Source organism: Juglans microcarpa x Juglans regia, chromosome 4D (assembly GCF_004785595.1).
Source record: "Juglans microcarpa x Juglans regia isolate MS1-56 chromosome 4D, Jm3101_v1.0, whole genome shotgun sequence".
NCBI classification, from domain to species: domain Eukaryota; kingdom Viridiplantae; phylum Streptophyta; class Magnoliopsida; order Fagales; family Juglandaceae; genus Juglans; species Juglans microcarpa x Juglans regia.
Window position 1 is genome coordinate 964623 of NC_054600.1, and position 9323 is coordinate 973945.

At 34.9% G+C, this 9323-nt stretch overlaps 1 pseudogene; it reads left to right on the top strand.

Annotated features, from left to right (window-relative positions):
* Positions 1-2444: 2444 nt before the first annotated feature.
* LOC121261473 lies at positions 2445-8014 on the top strand (annotated as a pseudogene).
* The last annotated feature ends 1309 nt before the right edge of the window (positions 8015-9323 follow it).

Sequence of the window (9323 nt, forward strand, 5' to 3'; positions counted from 1 at the left end):
GTATTTTTTTGAATGGTGGCAAAATTGGGATGAAATTAAGTTTTCAAAAGAATTGTGCGCATGTTCTGTTTTGTGTGGTCGGTAATGGAAAGGGAGACTCGACTTAGCCTGTTTGAATCTTGGGCTCAAAACTTCATCTGGGTCAAATCAAAACCATTAATTTGTTAACTTTCCACAAGACTTGGCATTTTGCTTGGTGAAGATTTTGATATTGTAGTGGACAACGGGAAGCTCGGCATCTGATACTGTGTATAGTCTCTCGGTCTCTTATCTGACGGAGGGTGTCGATGGGCGTCTGGGCAGTCGATGGCACGATTTGCTCTCTCTCTCTCTCTCTTGAAGACCAGAGGAGGGAATGGCCTGGTTTCTGAACTTCTAATTTCTCCTTGCTCGTGAAAGACCAATGGCTTTTTGGTCATTTAGTTGAGATACACGTGCAGGCTGTAAAGAGTCCCAAAATACTAAGAGTGCGGCTACTATGCCGCCCATGTTGATCGTTGGTATCTACCGTTTAGCGTAATTTTTTTTTTTTTTCATATTTTTTAATATATTTAAATATTTTAAAAAATAAAAAAATATCAATTCACTTAATATTATTTCCTTTATTACTGAGTAAGAAAAAAAAAAATTTTTTTTAACCAACGGTCAAATAGAGTGGATAAAATGAGGGAGCAAAGTAACTTTTTCTAAATACTAAATAGGGATTAGCACTGCACGATTTTAAAGATTTTAAAAATATCTTATTTTATCTCATCGTTATAATTTTTTTAAATTTTTATATAAAATAAAATAAATAATTTAATCTTTTTAAATTTTAAAATAAAAATAATATTTTAATAATATTTTATTTAACATTTTAACTTTTATTTCAATCCGTACCGTTCCTAAAAATAAACTAGCCCTAAAATAATGTTTTTGCCAAGGACAGCCCTGAATTGGGACTTGCCAGCGGACGAATGTAATTAATAGTAATTTACTATTTAAATTATAGCGAAATGTCAAAAAGGTCCCAAGCTCAAATGATCAGATCCAGCTTTCTTCCTTCCATCCCTCCAGCGATTTGCCTCATTCGGCCTGAAGAGGTTCTCAACTTATTATTCCATCTTTACTTTCAGGCTTCAACTGAGTTTTCTACATCGCAGAAAAGATCCATTTTTCAGTAGTGTAGATTGAGGGAAGAGTTGAGCTTTCTCGTGTTTCGCAGCTCATCCAATACAATAGAGACCCTTCATATATAAGTGAACAGCAGTTCAAGCAAACTTTAAAAGATACAACTGTTTCGAGAAAACAATAAATTGGTAGTCCAGAAAAGATGGAGTCATTACTTTGCAAGATAGAATGTTTATCTTCTTTCTTCATACAAGATCAAAGCCTACTTAGCAAACGAACTTTCGAATAAATGAACAACCAATTGCAAGAAAACCTCATCATCAGAATATACCATCCGAAACACCAACCCCCTCAAACTAAATAAAAACTTGTTCAACCCGTCAATCAGAAAAAGAAAAAAAAATTTCATCACCAAACAACAAAATACTAAGTCCAGAAAGCCAAAAAGCGAACGTTTTCCCACAAAATAACAAAAGAATGAAATTGAAATGAATGATTACCATTCATCTTCGTCTTTTGTCTCTGCACTAACTAGGGTTGAGTGAAGTAAATTTATATGGAAGGAAACTAAAATTGCACAAGACGACGCGTTGGAGAGAGAGAGAGATAATTCATGCAGGGGAATTTAGGGTGGGAGGGGGGAGGAAAGTGACCGAAGGAGGGGATGTATTTGGGATGAAACGAAACGAGCCGTTTCATTAATTCGTGCGCCCCCGAGCCTCCAATTGGGACTGCGAATTTTTCTTTTCGTTTTAACTCTTACCCTGTTACGCAGTTACGCAATCACAATGTAAATAGAATTTTTTTTTATAAAATATTATAATTTTTTTTATAAATTATCATAAAAGAAATTTTATTTACAGTAGAAAATTATATATACAGTCTCAATGAATAAAGATAAAAAACAAAAATCTTTTTTAAAAAAATATTATTATAATTTTAATTTTTTTTAAATATGAACTTACATTGAACAGTCTCCAAATTAGATGTTTTTTCCCGAAACTATCGTAATTTTGCACGAACATCTTCTAGATAAGTGTGGTGTCTGGATGTCTTTTTTTTTTTTTTTTTAAATAAATAAATAAAAAATAAAAAAAACTATTTAAATAAAAGAGAATATAATACTGTATTACTGTTGAGAGTGGGACGACTCTGCCTCCTCTATCTTTACAGCTGGATGGTACCGCCCAGTTTCTTATTTATTTATTTTTAATATATTTAAATATTTTTAAAAAATAAAAAAATATATCAATATATTTAAAATCATATCTTAAAAAAAAAAAAAAAAAGAGAGAAGTAAATGCAGTCACTTTGAGCTCAAAGTAGAGGCAAAATAGTGTTTTCTGGATTTGTAAAACTCCCGGTTCGATCTGTGGGAAGTCCGAGGAGGCAAAATGAACAAGTCAGAGTCAAATGCTGAGCAGCGTGAGTTGAGAACAAAATTGCTGAAGGGTTGAATTGTTCACTCGAAGTCCCATTTCACTTTCTCAATCACATTAAGCATTGTAGGAGAACAAGCTCACCCAAAGGTTTTCCTCTGCTTCGTGAAAAATCGAAATTTCATTTATTTTTTTATTTAATGGTGGCTCCCGTGGTTTTATTTGATTGTAATCTTATTGGGCTGCTGGCGATTCCTTCGATATAAATCTTCATTCTTGGATTGATCAGTTTGTCTTTCGGGCAGTTGATAGTGAGCTGTATTGTATATTTGAGGCTTTGGCTTTGGCTTTGGTTTTTCTCCCCCTTACTCCTCGACAATATGAGTTACGAGGCTGCTTTTTCCCTATTGTTTAATACCGTGTTACATCTTTTCGGCTGTTGCTCTGTTTTTATTTGTTGGTTGTTGAATATCGACGATGTATATTGGGATTTGGGTTTGGTTTGTTTTTTCTTCAAGTTCTGCATTATTGGAATCTTTCCGAAATTGAGTTCTTTGACGTATCTCGGTTATCACTCCCATCTGTGCTCTATTTATATTGAGTGTACACTGGCTCGTGATAGAAAGTCATATTACACTTTTGAGGTTCTGGTGATTCTTTCGCTAAGTTCTGCACCATTACTCATTGATAAGCAAGCTTATTGCATTTCCGAACAAAACGGCACATAACTGGACTGTTTTCAGGACTAGATGGAGATTTCTGAAGAGTATCTGTTGGTTGGTTAAAATTTCTTTGCTACGATTATGTTTTGTGCTCTGTCTATTTTAGTTTGTCTTTATTTTGTTAAAATATGCCCTTGACATCTCAGTAATTTTTTCAAGACCATAACTTTGTATCTTGAAAGTTTTTCTGACTCTTTTACATTTTTCTTTAATTAGTTTGCAGTTTCGTTCAAAAGGCTACATGGAGGACAAGTGTGTAATAAAAAAGGATGTTACTGAAGTATTTACCTTGTCATAGAACTATTTTTTCTTTCACTTCGCTTCTTCTCAAATTCAATCTTGCTAATGTTATTATTTCTCTTGTGCAGTTGATTGGAAATACCCCAATGGTATATCTCAACCATATTGTAGATGGCTGTGTAGCTCGTATTGCCGCCAAACTTGAGTTGATGGAACCCTGTTCTAGTGTTAAAGACAGGCATATCATGTTATTTTTTCGTATTGATTGTCTTCTGCATAATACTAGAGTGATCTAGCAACTAAAGGATTCATTCGAGAATATATAGTCGATATTAACTCATTTGTGTATTTTGGCTTGTAGGATTGCTTATAGCATGATTAAAGATGCAGAGGATAAGGGTCTGATTACTCCGGGAAAGGTTAGTATTGAAAACCCCCATATCTGGAGTGTTTTTAGACTGATCATACAGATTTCACTTTGTGACCGCCTTGTTCCAGAAAAAAACTGAATCCCAATCCATCTCCCTACTCAAATTTCTTTACAAGGGCAGCAATGTGGCTTTTTCCTGCCATGCAAGTTCCACTAATTATCCCATATACAATCTGATTACACTTGTGCTTACGTGAACCCTCTGTTATGACTCAACAAGTTAGACCATGAGTATTTTTCAGGGATATGTTTGATAGTTTGGTGATGCTCATATTGGAGTAAATTTTTTTTCCTATCTTTCATTTTTCTTTAACCAAAACATATTTGACTGTATGAGGATATAATCATTTTGCTACATATGTTGACCTTATTATGCAACGGTGGGATTAACATACTATGATTGTTGATATGTTTGGATGACGGCAAAAGACTGTCCTCATTGAGGCTACTAGTGGTAACACTGGCATTGCATTGGCATTCATCGCTGCAGTCAGGGGTTACAAACTTATACTAGCCATGCCGGCTTCAATGAGTCTTGAGAGAAGAATTGTGCCCTAGCTTTTGGAGCAGAGTTGCACCTTACAGATCCTGCCAAGGGTGTTTATGGGATTTTTGAGAAGGCCAATGAGCTACTCAGTAAAATACCCAATAGTTATCTGCTTCATCAATTTGAAAATCCTGCTAACCAAAGGTACTTTTTTGCTAGATATCTTGTCATGTGGATAGCTTGTTGAAACCCTTAATCGATGGTTCTGTCAATCTTTTTTAGATCCATTACGAAACCACTGGCCCGGAGATATGGAGGGATTCGGGAGGGACAGTTGATGCCCTGGTTGCAGGGATAGGGACTGGGGGTACGGTAGCGGGTGCAGGGAGTTTCCTCAAGGAGAAAAACACCGAGATCAAGGTTCTCTCGTGTATGTGTATGTGAGGGGAAGAGAGATAGCTCATGTCCCTATTTGGTGTGACTCTGATATGTTTCTTTTGTTTATGTGATAGGTTTATGGGGTAGAACCAGTTGAAAGTGCAGTCTTGAATGGAGGAAAGCCTGGTCAGTAAAGCTTGTTCTACTTGGGTGTTTCTGATGTATACTTTGATAGTGCCATTTAGCTAATTAACAAAGCTTAAAACAAAATTGTAAGTCATGCTTTTGTAAATCAGATCCATTTAAGTACAAATTCTAGTAAAGTCAGAATTTACCTGTGCTTTGAAAAGAATTTGACAATTTCTCTGGTATGTGTCAATATAGATCCGTTTTAATATGAGATTCTTTTCCTTTAATGGAGATAGAAGTCGCCCATGCTTGGACAGTCAAATATGCAGCCAAATTTGGATTGCATAGATGTTACCTTAATTGTCTAATTATGTGTTATATTTAGTTCTATATAGATGGCTGCTTTCATCTTCTTTCATTTCCAAAAGTAAGTTCTCTAACTATATATATATTACATGCATGCACACCTTATAGGTAAGCATCTGATCCAAGGAATTGGTGCTGGTATTTTGCCTATTGTTCTGGACGTCAACCTGCTTGATGAAGTTATTCAAGTGAGTCTGGAAATTATTTTATTGGCCTCCACTTTGAACTAATTTTCTTGTGATATGGTTATACTTGTCACTTCTTGAGTGGAAAATCCAGCATAAGTATGGCCAGTCTGCATCATAATAAGGGGATATACAAATGTTCATTACAGTTTGGTTTAATTGTCTATTATGCACTTGTTTGTTTTAACACTAGATTTGTTTTAACATTAAATATTAGGGAAGTTCAATTCAGTTTGTACTTAGTCCAAGGGATATCATCTGGATTTAAGTCGGTTTGAGGGGCTTGCATTGTTCTTATTTCTTTATGTAAGAAAGATCACAGTTCTTTCTTGCTAGTTTCTGGTACATTTTAAATCTAAATAAACATCCAAACATGCTCGGTTCAGGTTCAGAAAAGTCTTTGTGAGGCCTTGTTTATCTTTGCTATTGTTGTTTTTGTTATTGTTTTTTTCTCACCGCCAAATTCATTATTTGCATTTTTGGTATTCATGAACATAATTGCATTTGGGTGTGTTTTTATCTGAATCTTGAAGATAATAGGATGTTCTATTTTCTTGGACAAAATGCCATGCTAGGCGTGGACAAAAGTTGCAAATCCTTGTGATAGTTACTGATGATGTGTGCTGTGTACTTTTTCATGAATGGAGACCTTTTTTAATAATATTTTCAGGTGTTGTTTTTTCTTTGTGAATCTTGTTGGAGCATAGTGACAAGTGCGTAGTACTGTTTGCGTGCAATATTTCTTATCTCTTTTAGCTACAAATTCAGGCAGGGATTTCCTTTCAATGGCTCATGATGTTTTTGGTAACTTTTTTCAGGTATCAAGTGAGGAAGCGATCAAAACTGCCAAGTTACTTGCCTTGAAAGAAGGTTTGCTGGTAAGTTAATTGTTTTCATTATTACTCACCTGGATGGTCTCAATAGGCGATCAGGACGGCCCATACCCAGGCTACTGAACATAATATTTGCATGCTGATCAAAATCGAGCATAATAGTCAATGGAATCGGATTTTGCACTTGATACAACCGTATTCTTATGATTGCATCCGGTGACAGTTCACAATAATAAATTTTAATTAATTGAAGTTGGAAATTGTTTTGATTGCTTCAATTTTCAAAATATCCAACCCATTGAAATTGAGGATCATAGCCTTTATATTGTTGGAGCTTTTGACTTTTAAAAGAACATATGAAGCACGTAGGTTTGTTGCATTTTTCCATTGATGGGAATATTCATTCATTTGAAAAAGATCACATGGAAAGCTTTGCAATTTTAATTGGCAAAAATGGATAATGCTTTGCTGAAATTCAAGTACATCTAGATTTGGGAATGTGAGATTTTGTAGTAAGCTGAAAGATCATAGTAATTAATCAAAAATAAGAAAAAGTAGAAAACTCCTTTTGTTAGGATTGCATTGTTGATCCAACGATAAAGAACCTTTGTATGGTCTCGTCAGAGGCTATGAAATGCAGGCCTTCACTGTTAGAACCTCCTATTTTATGTGATGTCATTTGGTGCAGATTCTTATAATACTCCATTTCTGTGCTTAATGTGGGGGGCATGTTTTCTGCAGGTGGGGATTTCATCTGGTGCTGCTGCGGCTGCTGCAATAAAGTTGGCAAGGAGGCCAGAAAATGCAGGAAAACTCTTTGTCGTAAGTCTAATTGCCTAGTCCAAATTGCCATAGAACCTCTGCTGCTCTATTTTGTCTGTATTATGATAGTGTTCCGAGGCTGATTTAATTCAGACTTCGTAACAGCAACCCTCCGAAGATCTTTCAGACATGATTTGGACTCCATATGGATTGAACATTTAAGATTCATAAATTCTCTTGTTACATCCTTAAGCTATAAGTGCTGCCAGTATGGCATATAACTGATGCAATAAGATAATGTGATGAGTTCTGATGAATGGTTCTTTGGGTCATGTTTGATATGGCCCTTGTGTGCCGGATTGACTGATAAATGGATCTCTAGCTCAAAGTTGTTTCTTTATGGAAAGAATTTCCATTTTTGTCATGAATATCTGAATGAAATACAAGAAAAAACTACGGATTCCAAAGCTTCAAGTCCAATATGAAATATAAACAGAATAATCTCTAACCAAATTCAGAAGAATTTGGCCTACTGACTCCTAATAATATACTTCAGTGGTGTTCCTAGGAGTAGCATAAATAGTCAGACTTCTTTAGGCAACTTGGTTTTGTACTTATTTCCTGCCCATGGTGTGGTGCACTTAATTCTGACTGAATGTGCATGGAGTAAGGTCCAGCATGAGTGTGGACTCTAGAAAAAGCTGTATGTCATCTGTTTGCAAGTGCCATGTCTAGACAAATGTTATGTTGAGTTCACTAAAGGCTTAGAATTTTACTTGTCTGCACGTGCTGATTCCAATCCCATTAATCCATTTTGTTTGCAATGCAGGTGGTTTTTCCCAGCTGTGGAGAGCGTTATCTGTCTTCTGTGCTCTTTGATTCCATTAGGCAGAAGGCAGAAAATATGACTTTTGACTGAGGTGTTCATGAATATCACAAACTGCCCATGTCCTTTGCATCCTCTGGATGCTATAAATAATGAGAGATGTAGATTGTTTGCAGTATTTGCAGAACCTTTTATCCAGTGGGCTGCCATCTGCACCCTTTAATGTGTAATATCTTGTACCGATATTTGACACTTCACCAGTTTAGGTGAAATACACTATGTTTCAGATAATATTTAATTTAATAATGAAGGAAATGTATTTTTGAAATCTATCTTTTCTTTTATTTTTTAATATTTTTTTAAAAGAAATATTATATATATATATATATATATATATATATATATATTAACAAGAAGAAATATTATATCTTACAAAGAAAGATGTGTGGAACTGTGGAGATGGAAGAGAATTTGGGATGTTGGGCTATATCTGTGAAGCAAGAAATATTGGCCTCGCATTTAAGATAAGAAATGAAAGGGGAGTAAACGAAACGCTTGCTGACAAAATAACTCAAACATCTCGAACGTTATATCTTCCAAATGCAACAAAAAAACAATTAAAATATTTCGATAAATTCCCAGAATCCGTGTCGTTTGGTTGTTTAGATAAGATTTTGTCGTTGAAAGGAAGTGGGAGTGAGTGTTAATTGCTAGAAAAGACAGATTAATTTTACTCTATAAACTCAAATTATATGAATTTTGTAAGAAATATGTTATTTATCGACTATTTAATTATTATTCTTCTATTAACTTTTAACATGGTATTCATTAATTAAAAAATTATTTGCAATATTGATATAATCTTGGCATCCATATAATAAAGTGATGCTTTATAATCTTACAATTTGTCGTTATTTGCAATATTGATTGATGTAAAATGATAAAGTAATGTAAAGGTGATCTTTAATATTGAAGCTGCAATTCAAAATCATCTCAAGTACAAATTTAGATAGCTATCGCCAACCTACGGCCCGAAGTGGGTAATGTTTTTCTAGGATTAGATTATGGTATGATTCATGATGTGGAGACAAAGGCCCTGAAGAAAGCCTTCCTAACGGTGTATAGCATAGTGCATCTGCAAGAGGTTTTAGTGGTGGATCTTCATTCTTTGATCTTTTTATTAGGTCCTTGTGCTGCAGGATAGCAGCTTGTTCCTTTGAAGGAGTATTTTTTTATAAGTAAAAGTTTTATTGATATAAGAGGCATTGCCCAAGTCATCGGTAGTATACAATGATCAGGCCTAATTACATCTAAACACAGTGAGAGATACAAGCAAATCATGAATATTGTCCGTATTACAAGTAATGGCCGAAGCCCAAGAGAGTATTGTAAAAAAATCGCTTCAACTCATTTGAAGAACGCTCTATGTCTTCAAAGCACATCTTGTTGCTCTCCAGCCACAAGCACCACATAATG